Source organism: Nipponia nippon, unplaced genomic scaffold, assembly GCF_047370975.1.
Source record: "Nipponia nippon isolate SJK-2023a ecotype South Korea unplaced genomic scaffold, ASM4737097v1 scaffold_8, whole genome shotgun sequence".
NCBI lineage: Eukaryota > Metazoa > Chordata > Aves > Pelecaniformes > Threskiornithidae > Nipponia > Nipponia nippon.
The window spans coordinates 340380-368206 of record NW_028262402.1 but is presented as its reverse complement, the minus strand read 5'-3'; positions in this window follow the sequence as shown (position 1 = coordinate 368206).

Here is a 27827-nt window from a genome sequence, read left to right as displayed (position 1 = left end):
ATGTTACTAGTAATGTCAAAACACCGTATTTACTGGGCTGCAGGCATAGGAGACAGAAGATATGGAGGGGCAATAATACGAGAGTGAGGGGATGTGGGATTCATTAGTCTTGCTACTGTTGAAAAATACTTTTTTCCTGTGCATTCAAAATAGGTTTGAAGGATCTCCCAAACCATTCTCAAAATCAGCTTTGCAATTTCTCTTCTAATCTTACGGGGGGGTTGTCGTGATTACTCTTTTTTACTACCCCTGGCAATACTTGGGATACAGAAGATTTGAAACATAAATGTAGGCCATGCAAGACCAGCTGCTGCTGGTCATCCTCTTGGATGTCTCCCGCAACGGCTCACACAATTAATGTTAAGAAGCTCTCTCAGATGAACACTTTTTCTGCCTGACCAGGAGCTCTCTAAAGGTGTCAGCTGTGATGCCAGTGTCACAGACTGCCCAGCAGCATGGAGATCTTTGAGGAGAAGAGAGATCTGCAGTGCTCTGTCCCTTTCCGAGCCTGGAGCAGCCATGGAAGAAGAGAGCAGTCTCCAGGAGGTTTTTCGGCAGCCAGGCTAGCCGTGTTTCTCAAGGAGGACTGGCACAGAATGTGTCAAGTTTGCATTTTTTGTTAAACCAGTATGCTTCTCCCTTTAGTTGTATGGCAGAAACACACAGCAGCTAGAACTGTTGGTAACAGCAGTGGGTGCTGTAGCTTGTGCTGCTGTAGTTTTTGGACACAAATATGCATAAAAATGTGCGATAGAACCAGATTTGGGTTTGACATGCTCTGCATTTGCAAGATGGCTCATTGACAGGATAAGGTAGCATCACTGGACTCTGGGTCAAGCTGTGATTCATTCAATACTTCAAATGAGAGTAATTTTCAAGGGTGACCAGACCTTCATCCTTACTATGTTCTCTGTGGCATTTACATTGCTATTTTGTAAAACTGCAGAAATCTTAATCATCTTTGGCCCTGTGAAATGTCAGCAAAAGTCATCAGATTTTGCATACAAAAATACATAATTTTTGATGTTTGGGAACTGAAAGAAAAGGCTGCTCCTTTATATTGCTGATGACAGACAAAGAGGGCAGGCTGGTGCCCTTGAGCCTACATCTGTAACTGTTGGCTGAAGAACGTTTTTTGAAGCAGTACCCTATGGCCATGGATGGCCAGAATAGAGGTCCAGGAAGCTAGACAGGTCTTTACTACTGAATCGTTGATCTTTTATGCCAAATAGTTTTATATATTTTTAGAACTATATATTTAAAAACAAAAACAAAATGTTAAGGGGACATATTGTACTGTATGTGTATATATGTGTGTGTGTGTATATAATGTGTCATACTTTGAAGATAAGCATATTATAATAATACACTCTCCAAACATCCATTCTTTTTTATGACAGTTATCCATAAAGAAATTGCATGTAAATTTTTAATTCTTTGTTTATAAGTACTTCACCTACTGACAACAATTAGTATTGCTGATAAGGCCTCGGTTGCAAATGTAAAACATTCAAAAGTCAGGTTATTTGGTTGTATTAGAAAACACACTTTGCTTTTCTCAGGAGGCTGACTGTGCTTTTTATGAGTTATTCATGAAAATATCCTGGGGCTGTATGCATCAAGCACTGGGATTTTGTTAGCAGTAAAAGAGGGAGAGCTCAGCATGTGTGGGAAAGTAATTCTCTTGCAAAGTACATGCTTGGAAGCTACTTGGGTCAAAATAATTTTTTTTTTTTCCCCATGGGCAGAGGAACCATCATCTGCTTTATCAGGAAAAGAGAGTCTTGTCTTTGGCCCCCTTTAGAGCCACAAATGCCTAAAGGTGAACAGGTGCCCCTCCCAAAGTAAAGAGTCTTATGAGGGGGGTGGAGACACCTGTCTGCAGAACTGACCATTAGTTGAGGGTAGGGTGTTTTTGCCCAGAGTCCCAGCACAAGGTGTCCCTGACGGTTTGCCACATCTGCTCCCTTCTCTGGTAGTACTGCCCAGTGGCCCCAAGCACAGCAGACAGGATTTGGGAGCCCGGGGAGGTAGAGAGCACACGCTCCTACTGATATTTCCATTTTAAGGGTAGCATCTCAGGCCAGCACTGACGCTCTGGCTTCAGAGATGGTGTTGGCAGTGCTGTGACAGCCTCTGTCACCAAGGAGTAGCATCCTGCGAGGGAAGGATGATGTGAAGATTCCTCTCAGAGAACACAAAGAACAGCTTCAAACATAGTCTTAGAGAAGTAATGAACGTGCTGTAAATTACTTTTGAAGGGGAGAGATGATAAAAGCCTCTGTATGTGAAAATAAGAGAAAATATGAGTGAAAAGGGAAGGAGACAAGGAAGAGGAAAGGGAAAGGGAAAGGGAAAGGGAAAGGGAAAGGGAAAGGGAAAGGGAAAGGGAAAGGAAGAGGGAAAGGGAGAGGGAAAGAGAAAGAGAAAGGGAAAAGGAAAGTCCAATGACTGGATTGATATCTGTGCAGAAAAATAGGGAAGCTTTTGAGTTGCCATAGGGATAAAAATAATGGGACCCCTTTTAAATGTTTGACAAATCAGTATACTAATTCTAAAAATATAAGAAGCAAGCAGAAAAAAAGGAACAGTTAGGGTAAGAATCATCTGTGTATCACTAGTCAGAACAAGACCATGAACAAGCCTCTTTCTTATGTTTTTAAGTACATGTTATATTTATTTGCTTGGCAGAACTGGTAGGTGATGAAGAATTTAATATTCTCATATACCAGAAAAACAAGATTGCAGGACACCAAGCATTTGTAGAATTCTTGGAGTGGATTGGGTTCATTGTTTTTGTCTTGCATGATTGAAGCTACAAAGGAGAGACTATTTTAGATCTGATACCAACATATGTGATAGAACTGGCAGAGAATTTTAAAGTGGAGAATAGAATCCTTGGAAATTCTGATTTTATCTGAAGGACATTTTCTGACAATATATTTGTTTGCTACCATAAATACTCTTGTCCCCTTTCCTATATGCTTTAGCTTTCTAGCTCTTGATATCAACCAACAACAGTGAGTTTTAAAAGAGTTAGAAAAATTTAGTAAAAAGTTTTCCTTCAAGACTAAATATCTGCCAAACACTGACTGCAATGGTTAATGGTTTTTGAATGTTGTATGTGCACAGGAGTGATTAAAAAGTTAAATTAAACAGAATTCTTAGAACCCACCATAACTTGCACTGTTAAGGGAGCTAAATAACAATATTTAGTCAGAGATTCACAATATAGTGTGGGTTTTCATATAGTCTTGATAACATAGGGTTAATAACAGTACTTCATGCACACTTAATAACACAGAGAATGACAGTCTAAACTTTTTTCTCTTGGTAGGTATTTGCTACAGGACCTAACATTTTTCCAAGTAAAAATTTGTTCAAAGGCCTTTTCTTCCCTTTTCTGTTAAATACTGTTTCCTGACAAAGAAAGGATTAGTCCCATATCTATCCTTCTTGTCAAGGAACAAGGTGCACTCCAAACAAATACAAAAGAATACAAGATTTTAGAAGTCTGGAAGGCACAATGTTTATAAACCTGACTTCAATTAAGTTTTGACTTCTGAAGAATTTAAAATCTTGCTGCGAATAAAACTGCCTAACCTTTCCTTAATGATATGTGAAAGGCCAGAGCAAGGAAAGAGAATCTGACTCACTCTGCTGGTGCTTGTTTAAATCAACATATACTGGACTTCATTAGGGAAATAACAGTTTAAATTATGTGAAGGTCTCTTGCTTTGGTGAATTGTTAGACTTCTGTGATACACTTTATCTTAATACAGACATCAACTAGTTTGTTGTTTTTTTCTTCCTCCAAAACACTGATAGAAGAAACATTATTAACAAAACAGGACTTCCACTTTTAATCAAAGCCAATGGAAAACTCTGCAGGGGTGCTTCCTATATATAGAGAAAATTTTCTGGTGCTTTTATCACACTCTATTCTCAAACTTCTGTCACCAGATTCAGCTCTGGAATGCCAGATCTTCTTTGTAGTTTGACAGAGGGAGTGAATCAAACCTCAAGAACTGGTCCTACCTTTAAAGCCAGTGTTCCTCCCAACAGAAACCTCTTTTCCTGTGATCTGCAGTCCTCACTGTTTATTACAACAAAATATTTATGTCTAATTAGCTTTACATCAGTTCTATGTGCTGTTGTGGCTTAACCTGGCAGGCAGCTAAACACCACACAGCCGTTCACTCCCTCCCTCCCCCAGTGGGACGGGGGAGAAAATCAGAAAAATAGTAAAACTCGTGGGTTGATACAAAGACAATTTGATAGGACAGAAAAGGAACGGAAAATAATAATAATGATCATAAAATAATATACAAAACAAGAGATGCACAATGCAATTGCTCACCACCTGCTGACTGATGCCTAGCCAGTTCCTAAGCAGCAGCCACAACCCCACCAGCCTGCCTCCCCAGTTTTTTGTTCAGCATGACATCACATGGTATGGAATATCCCTTTGGCCAGTTTGAGTCAGCTGTCCTGGCTGTGCCCCCTGCCAGGCTCTTGTGCACCTCCAGCCTCCTTGCTGTCAGGGCAGTATGAGAAGCTGAAAAGTCCTTGACTAGTGTAAGAACTGCTCAGCAACAATTAAAACATTAGTGTGTTATCAACGTTATTCTCATCCTAAATCCAAACCATGATACCATACCAGCTACTAGGAAGGAAATTAACTCTGTCATCTTAGCTGAAACCAGGACATATGCTTTATGACCTTTTATGTCTCCTTATCTACCTAAGTGTAATAAAATCATCTGTTTATTATAACTTTCCAGAAACTCCTTTCTCCTTTTGCTCTGTATTCCTGCAGAAGGCCATGTGACTGCCTAAAGCCTCTGGATTTTAGGGTGGTAAAAATCTGGGTTGTTCAGATCCTAATCGTGATGGCCAAACACAACTTCTCAGTGTGTCTGCAGCGGCACAGATTCAAGACAAAACCCTCTATTGTCATTGGAAAGCAAAAAAAGGAGGAAGTTTTCTACCTATCAGAAAGTCTCCTTTGTTTACTCTGAACAACTGTCTCTTCATTTCTCATCAGCAGCTCAGCAGCAACAGCAAAAGGCAAAGAAGGATAAAGGAGGTTGGTTGACTGATTTGTCTGACACTTTAACAACAGTTGTAAACAAGAGTTCTGTATGTTAATAACGTCTTTGCAATAGCAAGTCCTTGCTGAGGATGAAGAACTGTGTCACTTATGTTTAGTTTACATCAAATTAATGGCCTGGTAGGTTTTCATTCTGCAGATATGACCTCTGTGATGACAGTCTGTTCATTGTTCAAGGGAATTTTGTACTTAGAAGGACAGTATCACTTTTGTCAGCAGACCACAGTTTGTTCTCGTGTTAAAAAACTTCAGACAAAATTACTTCTTAAATTAACATTTTCTTCTTTGTTTCTAATCAAAGATTTAACTGTAATGGTTAGTATGAACAAATTTGCTTCTCCTTTATCTAGCAGAACAAGTGTAAAATACTACCATATCCAGACAGCAAGGCATTAATTTCTCTTCCACTGAGAAAATGTCTCTCAGCTTTTGTAATGCAGAGGGAGTTGACGTAGCAGGTAAAGTAAATTTCATGCTGGAACACTGTAAAGTAGTGTCAGTGTAATCAGACTTGGAGGATTTTATACCAGGTTTGCACCTGTGTTGGTGTTAGAGAAAAGAAATACATAAGGTTCAGTGTAGACCTCAGTGCTTGCACGGCAGACGTTAGGCTAGCAGCTAAGGGAGCATAGATGAAGTAGCCCTTCCATACTCAAAAGGCTGTTGAGAAATGTTCGTACTTCTGCTCTCCTTCATTGTTTACAGTATAGCAAAATATTTATGAGGTTTTAGAATTTCAGCTCAAAATCACAGGCCGGATTAAATCGCATGAGTAGTTGTAGTGCATGTGTAATTATGGGGATCAATATTTGTGTAGCTGTTTTTGATAATACAAAGAGCTCTTTCAAGATATTTCTTAAGAGAATTTTTTTTCCTTTTCATTCTTAACTGCAAAGCCTCCTCTGGGGTGTACAGCAAACAGGTCATCTAAATTGTCTTTTCACATAACAGAAAACTCCCCCTTTAATCAGCCTGAATTATACAATTCTAATCTGTATTAAGGAATTTCATTTGGTCTCTCCTGTAAGTAAGTGATTTCTATGCAACAGGGTTGATAAAGGACAAACTGCCACTGGAAAGAGGGGAATTTATTAAGAGTTACAATTATTCATCCCCCGCTTTAAGCAATCCATACTATCAAGCCTGAAGCTAATATGACTCCTTGTTAAATATTTCTGATTGATTACATATCATTGTGCCAAGAGGAAATTAGGACTTAAAGCTAGTATTTATGCATATATCATCGTGAATGAACATTGCGTATTCAAAATGCAAAACAAATGTAACTCATTACCTGTATAGTATACGGAAGACACTGCAATAACATGAAGATACTTCTCTCAGCAGGCTCACAGATAGATTAACCAATATTGTGCTTGCAAATAGTCTGTTCTAACATCTGTTGTGACACTTACTTAACCTGAAAAAGTCCCACATAGCTATTGTATGACCCTGAAAGTCTCTTCAAATACAAACCTGTCCCTGGGTGACACAAGTGACTACAGCAAAGCTCCAAAAATGTCGGAGGGGACCCAGAGCTGTTGTGTCCTCTTTGTCATTAGCTGTATGGTTTTGTCAATACCAAAGGACAATTTTCTTTGTTTTACATGAGTCAGATTTCCATGCTCATATTCACGGATTGCTCCACTCTCATGCAGAGGCAGCTGGGTTTATCACTATATCTCCACGACAGAGCAGATGTCCTATTTTGGATGGCTCTCATTGCTCTCAAGAGCTCAGGGACCGGCTACTGCCTTTCCTCCTTCCCCTTTCTCTGCCAGGATCAGTGCTTTTCCTGCCACCTTCTCCAAGTCTGTCTGAGACAACTGGAAGAGATAAGGGACTGTGAATGCAGCTTCTGACAGCAGGTTGATAACACTCAACTGTGTATTTTATTCTCCACTGATGCAATCATTGCTGCCTCTAAGCTGTCAGGCTACCCACACAAAATTACGTCCTGCTTGGAAACTGGCTGGTGTGAGCAGTAGAAAATGATGCTGATTGTAAGTGGGAACATTTCAAAGAGCTAGCCAACACATTTTGTGGAAAGCATGCATCTCTCCTTTGTCAGTAACATAAAGCGTGAAGATCCCATTTAAAGACCCTCACTGTGAAAGGATAGCCTGATCATCTTCCTTACCAAGAATACTTTTCAACATTAGCTTTTGTGCTGGCCTTATCCCTCACTCTGGAGAAGCAGGTAGCTGTTAGAATTCATGTATCCACCATTTCTGGCTGGATTACCATGTTTTACTCCAGTCAATCGTGAAGACAATAATACACAGAGACTCAATCTGCAATGAAAGGTGATTTTTTTCCTGGCTTTTCCCTTGGACTAGCATGCTACAAGCACATCTGGGCCACACTCAAGTCTCTGTGTTGGCTGGTCAACTTCTGCTAGGAATTTAAGGCTTTGCTTCTGTTTTCCAAAGCAAGTAATGGAGCACATCCAGCTACACCAGAAACTGAATTTCAGTCTATAAATTACAATTTTTATTTTCTTCCATTCCAACCACACAGAACATAAACTTTATAATGAAACTTTTGTGAGCTGGAGGCACAGTGTCCTCCAAGATCATCCATGAGTAGAACAATATTCCAGAGGAAGACTGGCAAAAACAGAGTTTAGTGATCCTTAGGAAGTGTTGCACAATCTTCCTACCTATGGTGGTATGCAAAATTTGCACTCACTCCTGTATTTCTGAAACCCTTACTTATCTCACTGAGTTTGGAGAGAAAGGGAATGGTTCCGACAGTTTATGAGGTGTAGTGGTGTCCTGGTTTCAGCTGGGATAGAGTTAATTTTCTTCTTAGTAGCTGGTATAGTGCTGTGTTTTGGATTTAGGATGAGAATAATGTTGATAACACACTGATGTTTTAGTTGTTGCCAAGTAGTGCTTACACCAGTCAAGGACTTTTCAGCTTCCCATGCTCTGCCCGATGCACAAGAAGCTGGGAGGGGGCACAGCCAGGACAGCTGACCCAGACTGGCCAAAGGGCTATTCCATACCATATGACGTCATGCTCAGTATATAAACTGGGTCGAGTTGGCCTGGGGGGGGAGCAGTCGCTGCTTGGGAACGGGCTGGGCATTGGTCGGCGGGTGGTGAGCAATTGTGTCGTGTATCACTTGCTTTGTATACTGTTATTGTATTATAGTATTATTATTATTATTATTACTACTACTACTACTACTACCATTCTATTTCATTTTACTTCAATTATTAAACTGTTCTTATGTCAACCCACGAGTTTGCTGACTTTCACCCTTCCTATTCTCTCCCCCATCCCACTGGGGAGGAGTGAGCGAGCGGCTGTGTGGTGCATAGTTGCTGGCTGGGGTTAAACCACGACAAGGGGGCAGGAGGAGGGAAGACTTTGCTAACGCTGAATTCACGAAGGCAGTTTTGTTTTCATTTATGGTGACAAGTGGTAGTACATAATCTTTTATTTAGAGTGGAAAAGGGAGGTGCAGAAGGGCAAAAATTCTCAGTTATAAGGACATCTCCCTCCATTTACACAGCAAGGTTGGATGAACGGAGAAATGAAAGTGTAATCTATCTTTCATGGAAAGCGTTGAATTTTTAACAAATTATTTTCGTTGAAGATGTACTTAGGCAGTGGTGTTTTAGGCATCTAATCAGGCTCCCAGAGTATCCTTACATCTGTTTTGACATATTTTCTCTCTTTTTTTGGTATGAATTTTCTCATGACACAGTCTCTGTATGCAGAATTATAGAATTATGCAGCTTTAAGGACCATGGAGGACCTTAAATCAGTGCTTGCTGGCTTTTGGCCACTTTTTTTAATAAGAAGAAAACAAAGATATTCATCAAAAACTTTTTTCTGTTAAAATCCTGCTTAATAGAAAAGCATTTGAACAGTTATATGCAACTTGCTGGGCCTTATCCTAAACACTCCCTCTTAAAATAAAACATTGACACTCTTGAGCCATCCAGAGCAATATGTGTTTATAAAAGACCTATGGATAACAATAGCATTCCTGGTCTCATTTGAAGAACTATGATGTTTAGAAATGAGAGCATTTCCAAGGACTGCAATGGACTTTGTCAAGGGCCTGACTAAGCTATGAAGTTTACTCATCAGTTCTACCTATACATTACAGCAACAGATTCTTTTCTTTCGTGTACTTTATAGTCAATAAGTATAAAATAATTGGCATTGATTATCCTCCATTTTTAAAGTTGTTTTCTGCCTTTTTTCACTGGCTGAAGAAATTCTTCAAGTGGCTATATATTCTTCCATTGTCGCAACCTGTTCAGATATTTCATTATTCATTTGTTAATGCTAGCACAGCACTCAATTACATAGCACTGTGCATCTTCATGAAAACAGTTTATGCTGGGAAGAAAGGCACTTGTTTACATTGCACATGAGAAAATATTCATAGTGGTAGTAGTCTGACACAATTTTATTTTGAAATAAGTGAAATATTTTGGAGGCACTGAAGAACATAACAGTTGGAGAATGTAATAATAAACTGCTGGTAACCCTTGCTAATATCATGCTTATTGGAGATTAGAAGAGAGAAGTCCTTGAAAAAACTGAAGAATTTCTTGACTTGTAGCAAGAGGATAAGGGTTTGAGATCTAAATGTGACTAATCTACTACAACTTGACACATCTTAAAGTTGTTGTTATCATGATGCAAACAGTTTTCACACCTCAAGCTGAAAATACAATGCGTTACACATTGCTTCTGGTTTCTAACTATATCTGTTCCCATTTTCCATGGTTAAAAGGTTATGAAACAAATCCCATTTTATACCATAAATTCTCAAATATGCATTTGTCACCAGAACAGGTCAGGAGAGAGTCATCATGCTCAGATCCAGTTGTCTGGTCTGACTCACCCCCCCACACCTATGGAGGCTTTACTGACATTTCTGGAGTGCTGCAGGGGATGAAGAGATTAGCCCACATGGATCATTTGCTGCATGAAGCCTTGCTATTAATAACACTTTCATCCAAGACAGATGTCTAGTGTGTCTTACATACCCTTACCTACCAAACACATTCTACGGACAGATGCATTTACAAAATCTGGATAGCACTGAATGCTGAAACAGCATCGGCCTCAGTCTTTCCTTACCTTTCTTCACCTCCTTCTCTTCCCCTTCTCCTCCTTCCTCTTCCTCTTTCTCTTCTCCTTCAGCTTCCCCCTCCCATCATTACTTCACACTTCATCATCATATTGAAATGTCAGTGGCTGAGTTGAGCTGAGCTCTAGCTTTGTTCGTAGACATTTTAGTTGCTGTATGCACAAAGTTTTTATTAGGTTGTTTATGTAATTTAAACTACACCTTAACAGAGATTATATAACTAAGTTTCAGATGTTAGCTATTCTCACCTTCTGACCTGTGTGGTCTCGCCTTACATCTTGGTCTTTCACAGCTGCTGCAGGATTTACTGCCTCATCACCACTCTGGCTTCCATGGGGCCCATCAGTGTCCTGAGAAGGGAAAAAATGTTGTGCTGGTGAGGGATGTGCTCTCATGCAAACTGTGGGACTGGAGGTGGATAAGGCTCAATTTCTGAGGGACAAAGTCTAGTGCATTTTAAAGGAGTTTAATAGCATAAGTCCAGTTCTGAAATAATTTATGATGGGGTTCTTCTCACCTATCCTGAGGAAACCAAAACCAGCTTTTTTTGAAGACATCACCTGAGTGCCCTGTAGAGTCAATGGAGAAAATCAGTCGCTTTTGGGGGATGATTGATCCCATTCAATGACAGAAGGAGGTATCTTCCACCCTACAAACACTCTACAGGAAAAAAAAATTACTGAACGGCAAGAAGAAATCATTCCCATATTAAGCCTCACTTGAGTAATTGCTTTGCCTTCTTTGTAATGTAGCTCTTACTCCTCGTGAAAGTGACGTGCAATTTATTAGGACCTTGCTTCAGCCAGTAAAGGCTGGAGCACCTGCAGGCCTTGGACAATATTTGCTTGTATTCAGTCAGAAGCAAGTAGGTGTCTGTCCTAGTAAATGAGTGTCCTCATGGGAGTTGTACCCAAAAATCTGTATCTGGCCAGGCTTCTGCTACTTGGAAGTCTCTTTCTGCATCTCAGCAGTGGCCAAACCAGGAGTCCCTGCTTGGTCAGTGAATGTGTGAATGGGATTTGACTTCTTAGCCTATGCTACTTCCCCCATCTGTCATGTAAAGTGGGCACAATTTGAAAGTTGCTTGTTGGATTATAAAGCAAACAAAAATGAAGAAGCATACAAGCTGGGGACTGGCAGAAATAAGTCAGACTAAAACTTGTCAAATATCACTTTAAAAGCAAAACAGATTCCCTTTCTCAGTCCCCACTCCTATGCAGCCTGTCTCTGATTTTCTGCATTATCTGCTGTATCTAGGTTTTCCTGCATTTGCAAACTTATACTGTCAGCTGTCATCTGGACCTGCAACCTTTAAGGTTTCATTGCTGAAACAGATATTTCTTTGCTGATGAGGTACAATTTTTCAGCTCCCTTATTTAAGAACCTAAATAAGGATCAGGTTTTCTAAAGGGTCTTATATCTGTGGATCTTGTAACTAGAGGTTCAAAAGGACACTCCATGAATTATGTACGCTGAGATGTGAAAATAAATTCTCTGTAAAAGCTGTAGCAACATACTTTGTACTGAAGTCATTGGCATTTTTTTATTGGATGCAGGTTATAGACAAATTTGAAAATACATGTTTGAAAATTACTAAGGAGATTGAGTCCCTTTTGTTTGTGACAGACTCATAAGTCACACAGCCATTCAAGCAAAATCTGATCCCCTGTATATTTATATATAGTCATGCTTATGTCACTCAGAAACTGCACATGAAAAAAGATCAATATTTGCTCCAAAGAAGGTATAAGCAAATAAAACAAAAATTACTTTTCAGGGATAGTGAAAATAGAGGGTTTGTTTTGTATCAACCAAACAAAATACCCAGACAACTGGGGATAAGATAATTATGTTAATCACTTGTATCTTCTTTTTTATGTGTCATAATGGCAAACCTAAAGCCTTTTCCTAGAAACTGTCTGTCATTCTTCAAAACTGGGTCACCTACAGTTATAAGCATATCACAGAGTTGAATTCAGATGACACACTGTACCTCTTCACTGTTAATATCTATTGCCAGCTGAACCTGGAGATTTTGCCAATCTTCAGCTTTTTAATTTAGTTGTTGAAAAAGGTTTCTATGTGATTGCTTTCATCTTCTTGAGTAAAGAAGGAAGTAGAATGTAGTTCACACACTAGTTTAATCTACTTTACTACTATGTAAAGCAACATACAAGGGAAATTTAGCGTTATAAAATCCAGAACTGTATTAGCCTCTGGCTTGATACTGGTAAAATAGCTCAAGAGTCTATATGTCTCCTGCTGAGCCAACTTAAGGACTTCTTCTCTGGCAATGAATGAGGGTGATCTCTCATAAAGTTTTTTCACTGGCTGAGCACTACAAAGTTTTTCCTTCATCTCCACCTCTATTCTTCTCTCTGCTTTGCTCTATATTCTTCTTAAAGTGTATAAACTTGTACTGAAATTTAATCATTATAAAGCTGAAAACTTGGCAGAGTGAGCACTGTCCATGGTATTGCATGAGTTGTCTGATAGACACTTCTTCTGGCACTTTTCAGTCCTACCATAGCAGCCAGTTGTTTATATCTCACTCCTCTACAGTACTGTTACTGGTATAAAGTTTTTTATTCCTGCAATGGACAGGATATCCATTCAAGACTCAGCTTGATTGAAGTAGATAGTGCACAAACGAGAAGGAAGGATGTCCTTTTCCCCAAAATGTATTAAAAATATCTGAAGTGAGGGGTGGATTAAGCTTAAGAAAGAAGTACACAGAAGGGGAATTGTTTTTCCCAAGATCTTCTGGTGCTTGTCAGAAAGGCATCCTGTGATCTCCCTATTCCTTTGTTCCTGGCAAGGGGACTGTCCCCATGTGATGAGTAATCTGTCAGATTATTTGCTTTGTATATTATTCTATATGTGGTGGGTCGATCTTGGCTGGCCACCAGCTACTCACCAAGGTGCTCTACCACTGCCCCTCCTCAACAGGGCAGGGGAAGAAAATACAATGAAAAGCTCATGGGTCGAGATAGGGACAGGGGGATCACTCAGCAATTACTGTCACAGGCAAAACAGACTCAACTTGGGAAATCAATTTACTTTATTATCAGTCATACAGAGTAGGATAATGAGAAATAGGAACAATCTTAAAACACTTTCCCCCACCCCTACCTTCTTCTTGGCCTCAACTTCACTCCCAATTTCCCTGCCTCCACCCCACGAGCAGCCCAGGGGGATGGGGAATGGAGACTGCTGTCAGTTCATCACACATTGTCTCTGCTGCTCCTTCCTCCTCACGCTGTTCCCCAGTGTGGGGTCTCACCCACGGGAGACAGCCCTCCATGAACTTCTCCAACATGAGTCCTTCCCATGGGCTGCAGTTCTTCAGGAACTGACTGCTCCAGTGTGGGTCCTCCATGGGATCACAAGTCCTGCCGGCAAACCTGCTGCAGTGTGGGCTCCTTTCTCCACAGGTCCTGCCAGGACCCTGCTCCAGTGTGGACTTCCCATGGGGTTACAGCCTCCTTCGGGCATCTACCTGCTCCGGCGTGGGTTTCTCCATGAGCTGCAGGGTGGATATTTGCTCCACCATGGATGTCCATGGGCCGCAGGGGAACAGCCTGCCTCACCATGGTCTTCATCATGGGCTGCAGCGGAATCTCTGCTCTGGTGCCTGGAGAACCTCCTTCCTCTCCTTCTTCACTGACCTTGGTGTCTGCAGAGTTGTTCCTCTCACGTATTCTCACTCCTCTCTCCCAGCTGCTGCACAGCTTTTTTTACCCTTTCTTAGATACGTTATCACAGAGGTGCTACCGCTGTTGCTGATGTGCTCAGCTTTGGCCAATGGTGGGTCTGTCTTGGAGCCAGCTGGAACTGTCTCTGTCCAACATGGGGGAAGCTCCTGGTGTCTTCTCACAGAAGCCACCCCTGCCGTCCCACTGCTGCTAAAACCTTGCCACATAAAGCCGTGACACTCACTATAATAGAAACATCACAGGGTCCTCACACAATCACAAATGTCTGTTCTGTACAAGTGTATGTTGGTGTGAGGGAAAAGAGAGGAAGAGAGGAGAAGCTAGTAAAACTTCTGTGATGCACCCTCAGCATCACTGATAGACGTTGCCATGAGTGGATTTTCTTCTGTAGCATTTCTCATGGAAAGGCGAGGATGAGATGCAAGGCTGCCATAGTAACTGCATGAGTCACCCTGCTGAGGCAGCCTTGCAGACCTTAACTAGCGGAGATGACTTACAACACTTAGGGAGTGGAAATCTATGCCTATCTCTTTTCTTCTTTCTTAACACATAAGCTGTCTAGTGTGATCATACTGTTACACAAGGACTGAGCTGAGAGTTTCAGTGAAAGGGAGAAACATGCCCAAACTTGGACTCATGCTTGGGAGAAGGCAGGGGAGGGTGTTTTTGCTTGCATTTTGTCTAGAAAAGGGAACACCAAGAAAGCGAATGCCTAGCAGCAGCTTTTTTCTTACGCAAGGGGTGTCCTGTGCTGATAAATATCACTGGATATCATTTTGCAACTGTTGCAAATAAAAGTGGAGGTTATTTTTCAGAACAGCTTTTTTTTACAAGGAGACACAATGTTTTGTGAGTGAGAAGACATATCATAATATGATATGATATGATATGAGGAATAATATTATAATACTAACATATAATATGATTAAGATATGAGGAACACTGCAACAATATACTAAAGTGGGTTTAGTAGGACAAGGGAACTAGAAAATCTTAAACTTTACTTTGCCTTGTAGTACAAATGAGCCCTATCAAACATGGTACTTCAGAATCTTTTTACTGTTAGACATAATGCAGTCAACAAACACTGTGCTCCACCTCATAATGAAATGAATTATATTGTAGTCTTGTCAACAGCAGAGAAATTTACTAAGATTATTTGCCTATGGAGTGACCTTAAGCATTGCTATGTCTGTACACATAACACAAACAAAATACATTCAGTTGCAAACACAATATTGGGAAAGAACAGATATGGTTAATAAGTTACTGGAGTTATACATACATTGAGATAGGGAGTCGTCTCAGGATTTTAATGTTTCCCATACTTTCAAATAACTTATTTTCCTTTGTGCAAAAAAGAGGTATCATTTCTGCAAACTAGAGCAAACTGTTCTACTTGCAAAACTACAAAAGCAGAGAGAAAATAATTAAATAAAAAATACACCTGGAAACAAATCTGCTTCAAAATGTGAACATAGAAGCAGACAGCTGTGCTTTTTGGGGCCTTATGGTGACTACAAAACAGAGTTTAAGTGTTAGATTCTTTGCTTGCTGAAGCCAGGAGGAACATATTTTTCATTTCAGTGGATTTTAGATCAGTCTCAAAACCAGGAAAATTCTGCTGCCCTAAGTATTATCTTTGTGACAGACAAACAAGTGCAAATTCATTACCATCACAGAAGCAAGTAAGCACAATTTGTGCAATGGCTAAATGGATGTGCAGACCAAATTTTTGAAAACCATGTCCACAACATCAGACACTGTTGCAGATAAGCCTGCCAATCTAGAAAAGTCATTCAAAATGATCCCTTTTCCTCTTCAGTCTTCATCTGACCTGTCCCAAAACTGGTGCATTCTGTGAAGTATCTGTATGTGGACTGCAAGTAAAGGTAGCTCTCTCACCTGGTCCTGGTGCTAGCCTGGCTGGATTCTACTTGATACATCTGTTCAATAATAATAGTAGTAGCAGAAGCAGTATTAGTAGTAATAGAAATAATAAAAAATGATTCTTTACTTGAGTCTTGTTTCTACCTGCTGTCAAACATGCATAAATATCATGGCAGAAATCAACTTAAGTGGGAGGAAAACACAAAAGGGGACACTGCAATGTTGATTAATTACAAGCCAACCTCTCTGAGAAAGAGATCCCTGTCATGTGAGCTGGGCAGCTTCTCCCAAATGCCTAGCAATGTACCATAACAAGCAATAGCAACACGGTGTCTCTCATGCCCACAGAAAAGTTTGTTTAGCCAGGTTGTGCCTGACACCATTTAATCTTTTAAAAAAATACAAGTTGAAAAGGATCTTAGAGGATGGTAAATGTCATAAAAAATTCAGGTCTTTCATTAAGTGTATTTGTAATGTTCCAAGCACAATGAGACAGTGGTTCATGTTAGTCATATTAACCATTGCAATGGTTGTCATGTTTTAAAGATTATGATAGGATACAAGCTGCTGAAGTCTTGCTATTCTGGCTGTCTGCCACAAAATGTAGCATCCTGCTTGATAATAATTTGCTAAATTATGCAGTTTATTTCTCTAATTCATTTCAATAGCAAATCAGCTGTTCCTGAGGGTAGTGGTAGGGAGCCTATTTGCTGTATACTTAAGTAGAAAGGGACAGAATAAGGTTTGCTCTCTTCATATCTCCTGGCTTGGATGTCAAAACAATTTGTAAAAAAGTTTTACCATTGGTTAAAAAAAAAAAAAAAATTATTGTATGACCACCTGGAAGTATTGAAATCTTCCAAACTGGGTTCAACATTGTTACTTATTTGTATGACAGGAGCAATTCTGAGCTCTGGAAATTGGCCTAGACCCATTGCAAAAACACCAAATGAAAAGGTAGTCTGACTTCAAGCATGTCCATGACTTTCATTGTACACAATTATCCCATGAGATGTTAAAGATGGTTAATTCAAGAGCAATAAAACACGATCTTTCATTATTCTATGACTGAGTTTCCACCCTATAAATTTTGATAAAGTGCCTGTCTTTACCTTGTGCCTTTGTTTCTGTCCTGTGAAGCTGCAGTGTCGTGCCCCAGGAAATGGGATGCTTTTCTCCAGCGGGAGAAGTGATGGTGCGAATCCTTTCAGCCTCCCCACACGTATTATCTGTCCCTATGGAGAGGCAGATTGGATGCTCATGCTCAGATCAGAGTCCTCTGTGGGAAATAACTGTTTTTAACACTTAAAGCAAAAAATTCTAACATCTCATTTTTGCCTTTCCCCCTCTTCAACACTACATCCTTCTTCTGATTGGCATTTCTACAGTAAGAGAAAATTATGCTCTTTTGGGAGGCCACAGTTGTGGAGTGAGATGTGACCTCTTAGAGTAGCTATGCGTAATATTTCAGAGGGCTCTGAATATTGCTAACAAAACCTTGACCTGGCCTCTGTGTCCTACGTAGAAGTAGCAGGGACAGACTGCAGAAGACTGGATTGATGTATGTATCGTGACTTGTGTTGCTGGGCAGAGAGGCTGCTGTGCTCTGAACCAGATGGAGAGTTTCAGCCTGCCAGGCTTCATTCCTTGATGCAAGGAGCTGCTAAAATCAAGTCTGGAGGTGAAATAAATACCCTGCAATCCATCAGGATTAAAAGGGTTATATAAATGTGATATGTCATAAACCATTACCCTTTTATGTGATATGCACAGGTCTAAACATTCATCTTACTGGTGGTGTAAAAATGGCTCTAAAGGAAAAAATAGTAGCAGAACTGTCCTTTGTAACCTTTGCCCTCTGTCTTTTGCCCTCTTTACCAGGGCAAGATACTTGTCCTGGGCTACTGAGATAAGAGGCCTCATTTTCTTTTGGAGTTTTATGTCTCAGAACATCCTTTCTTGTATCTGGCCAGGTTTTTGCTTTTTGCAAAGAAAAGCGTGGTTATAGGTACAATAAGTCCGTAACAGTTTCTAATGTTTCATGAGTCTGGGGAATAAATGAGACTTCATTTTGAGTTACAGCTGTTTCAGGCATCAACATCTTCTGGGTATGCTCCTGGTTCAGTCACACCCTCATATTGGAGAAATCCTTACCTGCCCAGTGAGGATGGTTTTATTTGTCCTTTTTCACTACCAGAATAAGTGCAATTGCAAAAGATCATGTATGATTGATCTGAGATACATCATGATTACAGCTGTCAGGAAAGTGTAATTTTTATTCAAAAAAAAAAAAAAAAGTCATTTTAAAACCAGCAACAGCAAAACAGCAGTCACAAACAATAACAACAAAAATGCAGAAAAGATCTAAATATGGTGGGTTTTCGTTTTGTTTTGGTTTTTTTTTTTATCCCCAGCAAGTAAGAGGGATATTGGATCTTTAGTGAAAAGGTAAAAGCGAATACTTATGAATGGAAATTGGTAGCTTGATAAAACAAAAATTTTCTCTTAAAAATCTTCAGTTTCTACCTATTAACTTGTACATCCAAGAACTCTTGGGAAAGGCAATAGTACTCGTGCATCCATGGGATAACTCCAACAATTTCCTGTATCTCATTTCTCTCCTATAACAAATAGGTACAAGTTTTGGTAGAGTTTAACTACTTTTGCAGGGTAACCCTTTGAACTAAAGATCTTCTTGGGATATTTTTTATTATAAATGAGAAATTGCTTTATTTCATTCACATGAACTAGGTCTTGAGGGTGATTGGATTTCATTGTGGATGCCAGACTTCTCATGTCCTCAGAGGAGTCAGGAAGACATTCCATATGTCAACACTTTTTTGCTCGTATACAGCTTACCTTCCTATTTTGTCTTTCCATGCAGAAAGCAAAAAGGTGCGACCTTACTCTTAAAAATATTCAGAGAAAATATTTTCCTGTAAGCTGTGGTAGGAGCAGGGTGAAAGAATGATTTGCTTGCAAATAACATTTTCAGAGTAACCTCCTTTCATTTTGTGGTTTGGGGTTTTTTGTGCGTTAAGTTTCTTTTCTTATTGCATGTTGCTGTTTAGGTGAAAGTATATAATAAAACTCCATTTTTTTTAACCACACAGTGCACTTAGCTAGGCTATCTTTCCTAAAATGAAGGGAAAGATAGGGACATTTATCAATACCTTACATAGTAATAGATTCTTGGCAACCATAAACAGTGAATGACAGCTTTAGGCAAACTTTCTATTTTCTTTAAGCCTAAGGTTTCCCCACCCCCCCTTTTTTTTTCATTTTAGCAAGACAACAATTTTTGTATTCCTATGCTGGGTCTACTCCAGAGAAATATGAAAGATGAACATTTCTCCTTTCTGTTGCCCAGCCTTATCTGCTAAATGAAGGCTGGTTTTTTATGTGCCAACAGCATCGACATTTGGATTTATGCTTCTGGCCATGCACAACACTTGTCTCCACAGTAACACAGTTTAGTTATGTGCCTGAATGCCAAATGCTCACTACCAGGTCTGTTAACCACAGCAGCTTACAACAGAATGCAGAACAGGTGGTGTGAAAAACCTGCCTGCCTTTTGCTCCAAAACTACTTTTCATGTGCTAGTGATGTTATAGCATGATCGACCCACTGCTGGTCTTCCTCAACCTGTGGTGGGAATCTGGCAGAACGTATATTGCCCAGATCAAAAGGGAATCAATTCTGTTTCTATTTTCTCTTGACTCTGCCACTGATTCATAAAGTTGCAGAAGAACAGAAAAATTCCCATAACACCTGATCCAAAGTCTGCTGAGGCTGCTGAAGTATGTTCATTCATTTCACTGCAATTGGTTCAGATCTTCAACATACTCCAGTGTCCTAAGATAGGTGGGGAAGATATGAAGATCTAGACTCACCTTGCCAGACTCTGTCCCTATTGATTGCATTGTGAGAAGCAGAAATTAAGCACATCCTTTCTATATCTCTTGGTAAGGATTAATTTGTGAAACTCCCCTTATTCCACTTTAACCCTTATATGACATAGTTTACCCCACTCATTTTAAAATAGCACCTTAAAATTCTTACCGTAGAAAGGGGGCAGGTCATCTAATGCAAAAACTGATGCAAAGGCATTACCAGAAGGGCTCAATATTTGCCATGAAACTTTCTTCTGAATGTTTAATGTATAGACAAATGCATACAACAGGACAAAGGCTACTTCCCTGCATTCCTTAGGTACAAAATTTAAGAGTCATAAGAGATGCATATTTTAGCTTTCCCATTTTACTACATTATTTTCCTGGCATTATATGAAGTGTACTCTTTTACAAGTAAAAAAAATTGGTTACTTTTTGTTGGTTTTTTGTCAGCTCCCAAAACTCTCTCTTAAGACTCACACAAGATTTGTCTGCTTCCTGCTGCTAGCAACAGAAGTTTTGTAAGGCAAATGATGATCTCATTGGCAGCTGGAGTACCCTTTGCCTTTACTTGCCCTGTGAAGGTATCATTGATAAGAAATGAGGAGAAAAATTATCTTGACAATGTGGGAGAAAACATCAGTTTATGTGTTCTGTTTCAGCTGTGTGCAACTTTGCAAGACTAATGTAAGTAAAAAGCAGTCATAAATCATTGTCATTCATGGCATTCCTGCCATGTATTGAACTAGGTACGCTCACAGGTCTCCTGGATGGCTCTGAGGAAGGCACATTTTTCTGCAGCCAGGTTTTCAAGCAGAACTACGTGTGAGATCCGTAAAAAGTGGAGTGTAGCTTGCAAACCAACCTCTGTGTGGCAAATTGGGATAGAGGAGCACACCTGCGAGACCAGACTTCACTTCCAAGAAGTATGGGTGTAGCATTTCTTCAAATGGGCATATAATAAGAATGCATTGATTAAAGCAGTATGTGCAGACGATTCACAGAGGCATGCAATCTGGTTATGAAGACTGGAGAGGAATGTGCAGATCTTACTATGTAGTCTCCATTTTGTATGATCTATTGTCATAGTCTTCTCTGTGGGGAGCTCATCAGCAAAGACTGCCAGTGAAATACAGCAGTCCTTCCACTTCTTTTTCAATACCTGCTCATAAGAGCTGGAGAGGAAACTGCTGCTGTGTCAGCAGCAAGACGGGAGCAGCGTATGGGGATAAGGGCAGGATTCTGGAGAAGACAGGATAACTTCTCTCACTTGCAGTGCCAACAGCTGCTGCTGAGAAGCGTTCACTGAGTTGTGAGCATGGATCAGGCAGAAAATTCTTGTTTTCCCAAAGCCCAAGGCAAGGCAAATGGAGAGCTTGTGCTAGATCCTGTGGTGGTCTTCCACAAGCCACAAGAAAATGATCAACAGAAGCTTCTCCACACAAAGTTAGAGGCTGAGGGTGTGATCCTCAACTCCTGATACCTCCTGGGGAAAAGTTATATTCTTGTCACGTGGGCAAAGGGTGGAAACTTTGGGATGTGAACTTCTAAATATTTGACCAAATCTACTGGGGCAAAATATCTTTGAACTAACTAACTAAAGGAAAATACAGGGGAAAAAAATAGAAGGATATTGTTAAAATAAAAAAGTGGCATGACTTGTTAAATTGAAAAAAATCTATAAATGCTTAGACTGATTTTTTTTTATTTCTTTCTTTTGACATTTTTGGCTTTTCTCCTCAATGAACTAAAAGGTTCAGACTTCACAAAGCACTTTCCTAAAAGGTTTTGGCTGAAAATATTGCCTACCTCTAGTCATATGGCTGTTCAACACTGTATCACTTTTAATTGAACTGACTCATATATTCTTCCACCTTAATTTTGAGGATGTGGGAAAGAGGTTAGACACTTCCCTTGATGTCTGAGCCCCAGTCTGTCTTCATTGATGCAATATTTTCTGTAAATTGTTTAGCATGTTTAGGTGCAGGGTCTGTCCCTCCGTCCAGTTTGTCTCCCAGCCCATAAACACTGTGTTACGGGACACAGTGATGATCTACATGCTCAAACAGTGTCTGTCAGGTGGGATGAACAGGACACGAAGTTTTCATTGCTTCTCAGGGCTTGCCATTATAGCAACTAAGTGGGAATCAAAAGTCTTTCCTCTATAGACATGGAGCTGTGGTAGTGGTTGTTAAACTCAAGTCCATATGATTTAGAAGAATAAATTATTTCAGGCTGAGCATGGATTGTAGCTGTAAAAAAATCTGAATTGCATGCACAGAGAATATTTGACAATGACTTGCTGAAATTCAAGAGAAAACTCAAGTGGGAAATGCACAGCTTTGGCTACTGAAAAATGGGACAGAAATAACAAATGACTCCTGTCATGTTTATAAAAAATCTCAGAAAAAATACACTTCTGCATGATATCTTATTTTCTCTTCTCTCTTTTTGATTAAAGATAACAGCTTCAAATATTGTGTATCTGTCTTTCTGTCTGTTTGTTCAGGGCCTTTGTGGACCTCTGTTCTGTGTTAGGACTCCACCTGGATTATTGTATGGCTAACAGCTCTACCTGTTATTAAATTTACACTGTACTTTCCATTACAAAACTTAATTTTTAGTTGCTTAAAAATATGGAACTATTTGTTCTGGGAAGTTCTTTTTTGTCTGCTCTCAAGCTGTGTACTCAGACTTGGGAATCCTAACCCTCTCCAGTCTTCTCAGAAATATCTGTAAAACCCACTGGTAAAATGCTCCTTCCCACTCCACTTCTGCTTCTGGAAGGTATGGCAATGGCCTCCTGCCATCAGTTCTCTATCCAGTTTTGGCAGTAGTGTCTGTGAGCAATTTTCATTATCATGAATTTCTTGAGATTAAGCAGTGAGATGGATTTTTTTAAGTGTGTTTCTTGTAAAAAGCAAGAACATTATGTGTCCAATTTTACTATTATTGAAAAATGCATGTGTCTAGAAGAAAATAACTGCTTTCTAAATTTTCATGAACTTCCATTGATTCTCTGAAGGAAAAAAAAGATTGTGTGGAAAACATATGTAGTGATCATGTAATTATCAGGTCTTAACTCACAACGCACAAATTTCAGTAGGCCTTCAAATTCTCAGAGGCTGACTTTGCAAGATATAATGACATTATTTTAGTGCAGGGGCTGCACATAATCAAAAGTTTACTGTAAAATACATAGGATGTGTAATGCAGCTTATGTTATGACTTGCCTCATGTTTCACCCTCAAATTTTACTTGCTGTACTGCTTTATCCTTTTACAGAGTCATTTATTAAGAAGTATGGTTAAAAATAGTTTTCTGTAGTTGTAAGTCAATATTTATCAATTATTTTTCTGATCATAAGGCTGATAAATAAATGGAAGAACAGATTTATAAATAACAAATGAGAACAGTTAACTAAATTACAGTAAGACATCACAGGTGCAATTACAGAAAATTCATATGAGTGAAGCAAAAGAACCCGCAGAAATAAGCCTTAAGCAGGCAAATGGCTGATACTAATAAATGCAGCAGGAAAAGCCATTATTTCAACAAAACTATTTGAAATATTGATAAAAATGCTAAACATTATTGATTTAAAGCTAATGAACATTTGAAATTCCTGGTGTGTTCTATAGAAACCAAACTGCTGATTCGTTGCGATTTCTACATTTCAGGAAAAAAATTATGATGGTGTGGTTATGCTTTGTTTATTTCAGAGTGGGACAATCAGATCTGGTGGAAAGGCTACATTACTTTTGTTGGCAGTAACACTACGACATATTTATATTCCTTCCATCAGGTGGATTCCAGGGCACTTTTATTAATGTCACTTACACATGGCAGTCAAAAAACCAAAGGCAGTCAAACAATTTGAGGATTTTTTAAGAGCTGATTTTATAAATGATTTGTAGATGGTTTATAGGTTGAAGGTAAGTGTAACCTTTTTGAGCCTTGTAGGATTTTGGTCACTGACTTCAAGCAGAGCCAAAAAGTCACTGAAACCATGCAAACACTGTTCTCTGCTGTAACCCTGACCATGACAAATGGACCTGCAGCAGACAGCCAGTCCGGTCAGGTACAGACTGTCCCATAAGTCAGGATATATACCACCTTCTTTGCTGGCAGTTAAGGATGTTCCTTCATGTTTCTGTTATCTCTGCTGGCACCTTTGTCTAAATCAAGCAGCTTTGTCTGTTATGGGCATCAAGGTGTGACGTTTGCATTTTGCTTCTTCGAAGTGTCGTGTGCAAATGTGCACCTGTTTCTTCCTTTGGAAGCCTGAAAATCTCCTCTCAGCCTCCCTTGTCCTTCTGTCTCGATGCTCATTCAACTTCCATTTCTTTTCCAGAGAGAAAACATGACCACACATCATCTTGGCCACCCAAAATTTCCTGCACAGAGATTATTAAAGTGTCAAGTCCTTATCCACATGCATTTGCTACCGACATTTCAATTCTTGGACCTGGGAAGTGGAAAACCTGGAACAGGGAAGATATTGTAGATTAGCTAGTTCAGGGGTTATAAATGTCTTAATTCAAACACAGAATACAAATTAAAATGAAGATTAGTTTCCAGAGCAACACAGTGACTGCTCCATCCATAAACAAAAAAAATTACCTGAGGGTTTTATGTCCTCAGATATTTGGCTTCTGTAAACTTGGAAAGCCTGACAACAGTTTTCTGGCCATATCAATTGTTCATGGTGTGCCTCTGTATACACACAGACATGTGTTTTCACAGGTTTGTGGTTTTCTTTTTGGTTGTTTTTTTTTTTTGTTTTTTTTTTTTTTTTTTTCAAATCTCTCATTAGTCTTTTCCTTTTTAAAACCAGATTTTCAGCTGATTTAAAGAAATCAATGGAACTGCACCAGTTTATGCCACCAAAGAACAATCCCTTTCTTTTAAAAGACAGAATAATGCCTCTCATGGTTTTTCTTCCTTCCTTCTGCATTTTGCAGAGGTCTCCTTAGACCTTTATGTTTTTACAGGACTCAGATGTGCTGAAAAATGCTGTTAGGGATGGAGAAAACATTCTATCCACTCACCTATCCATCCATCTGTCCATATACCCACTCACCCCCCCACCCACCCACCCATCCATCCATCCATCCATCCATCCATCCATGCAGTCATTCACCCAGTAGCTTATTTTCAGGTCTCCAGTCATGAGTTTGGGGGTACACAGTTACTCAAAGGCGGTTTACCTTTAAAAAGCTGAAAGAAAAGTCAGTTAACTCAGTCAACAAAACTTGCATTTTTGCACTGATCATTGTGCTTCTCTTTCTTAGTATCTTCACAGACCAGGAGCAAACATGAGTTGTTTGCCACACAGATGTCATGCCTGTGACATAGTGACACTATAAACATATTGTAAGGCATATTGTGAGAGGTACCACGTGAGGTCTGATTACATGGAACAAGGGGCAGGGACACTGCATCATCCCTAAGTAGCCTCGTCCCCCGAAGGATCACAGATCAATGTGAACACGTCCCTGCTTGTTCTACTGTGTTAGAGAGACTTGTGTGAACAGCGTGACAGTGACATCTGCCTCAGGAGGAAAGGCATGCCATGCTTGCAGGCAGGTAGGTAGAGCAGAACTTTTGCTATGCGGCAGCAGTCTTAGACATAGTGTCTCTTTAAATTTATAACCAATTCAGGTAAGCATTTCTTCTTGTATATCTCTGATTTGCCTCAATTTTTAGAAGATACTTTCTCTCCCAGGCTTCTGGAATTTGGCCACACTGTTTCCTCATTTTCCACCACTGTATTTAGTACTGTTGTGGCTGCTGTCACATTCTGAAATATCTGCACCCTGAGTAGCCAGAATTTCTCATGGCTAAGCTGATTGCTATGGCTGTAAGTGGTACCCTGCAGAGTGGGTTTCCAGGATTCGTTAATGAGATTACATTCACAGGTCTCTGATAAACACTGGTAGTGTTTCTTGTAAACACACGGTACTTGCCAGTTGCTGTTCCTACTTGCAGCATGAAGTAAGATGATATGGATTCGGTATGACAGTAGCTTGCAGCATTTGTCTTCTTTTTGAGTTTGCCTTTAGACATTTCTCTTCTGTGTGCTTTTTAAATGCTCAGGTGACAAAGAAATCCTCCCATTCTTTCCCTCCCTCTCTCCCTTAGAAAATATGTCTGCATTAAGTACAATTAAGGTATGAGTGACTCCCACAAAAGAGAAATGTGTTTTTAAGAATGCAGATAAAATGCAGGGGCAGTACAAACACCACATCAGATACACATAGCTATGTCTAGTTCATATTAATTTCATTAATTCATCTTCCTCACACAGAGGTTTACCATGGCTGCTCCCAGTAGAAGGTAGAAAGAGAGTGCTGGCTACAAGTTTTTAATTTATATCCACTATGAGGATATCCAGAAAAAAAAAGTCAGTGACGTACTGATGAACTATGTGTTGCAACAACTAGACTTCTAAATCTGTATTTAAAGGACCTCGTACAGGTGTTTTTTGGCCTTGATTCATGGCAGCCCAGAAATGAGCATTATGATAATCTTGTCTGAACCCCAGAATAATACAAGCTATAAAGCCTTTTCTAATAATATCTGCCCTGAACGTATAAGTTGTATATAAGCCACTCTAGCTTTTCTTTCAGAGTGTGGCATAGTGACTGTGAGATCTGGAGGATCCATGGCATCCTTCGGTAAGATCAGGACTTAGTGATTTGCAATGGCAAATTCATTGAAGGACATCACGTCTTTGAATTAGGCACCTGTTTGGGTACTGTACTTAAGCCTTTAAAAAGAGCCTTACAGGTTTGGGGGTATGTCTTATTTTGCCTAGTTTCATTTGTTCATCGCTATCATGACATGGCCTTAGAGGAGAGAGATGACAACAAACATTGAGGACTTTGAGTTGAAACTGTCTATCCATGTGGAGCAGAGAGCAATCAGGCAACGTTGGCTGCAGTCAGTCCATATTTCAGAGAAATAGCTCCCTTGATGATATGAATCAGGCACTGCCTTTTGCATGAGCCTTACAAAAACTGTTTTGGCTTTCTGAGCTCATTCCCATTCCAAGCTGTAAAATCCACAAGATTAGGAAAAGCTGCCTTGTCTGTTTCCCACTGTGGCACTGGTGCAGTGACTCCTTCACGAATGTCACGTCAGTCTTTGCTGGGCTGCACGACTGGCATCCTGCCCCTCCTCAGCCATCCAAATGCTGGGTGAGGTAATCGTGTTATCATCTGTCACGTCCTGGGCTGGGGAACGTTTCTTTGCATGAAAGCTGAAAAATATCTTTCAAATACATATGGCAGTCCACATGTTAGCACATCTTAACATTATCAGAAAAACAATATGGCCAAGAACTATGTAATGTGAATGACGTGAAATAATATCAGAAGCTAATTCCAGGTTTCAGACCATTAGTTCCCAATCTCAGCAACTTGAAAATTTACTAGTGTAATATTGTTTGGTTCTGCTTGGGCAAGTACGGAAGGCTCTCTTAGCAGTACACGGTGTGGGGGTTTTTTTGGTGAGCTTTGTTGCTAAACCTTTGAAAACTGGTTTTGGTGCTCACAAAGAGAAAAAAAAACCAACAAGAATTCATCTCTCTGTTTGGAAATTTAGCATTTAAAACCCAGACCTCTGAATAATATATATAATTCTAATATATGTATAAATAAGTACCTTATAACTCCAACATTTTTCTAGTTCATATGTTGGAAGATGTATCTGTTGATCCAGGTGTTTCAAAAGCTTGAGGAGATGAATTCTACCTCAGATATCTGCAGTAATATTTGCTCCCATCCTGTGTGTCCTGTGTTTTACTGCCTCAACACAAAATGTATCCCTTCTTTTACACTGTCACCTTTTCATTTCCTGCAGTGGTTTTCAAACCTCTTTTCCATTTCTCTGTGTTCTAGCCTTGAGTGGGCTGAGGTATTGACGATGCACCTCTGCAGTCTGGACTTTTAAGGCTTTTTTCTCTAGATTCCCAGGATACTGAGAAACATTGGCACAGATCAAGAAGGTGTTATAATTAGGAAGATGAAGATTATGATAGAATATTCACACTAGGGACCAAGGACACCACATTGCTTCCCAAGTACAA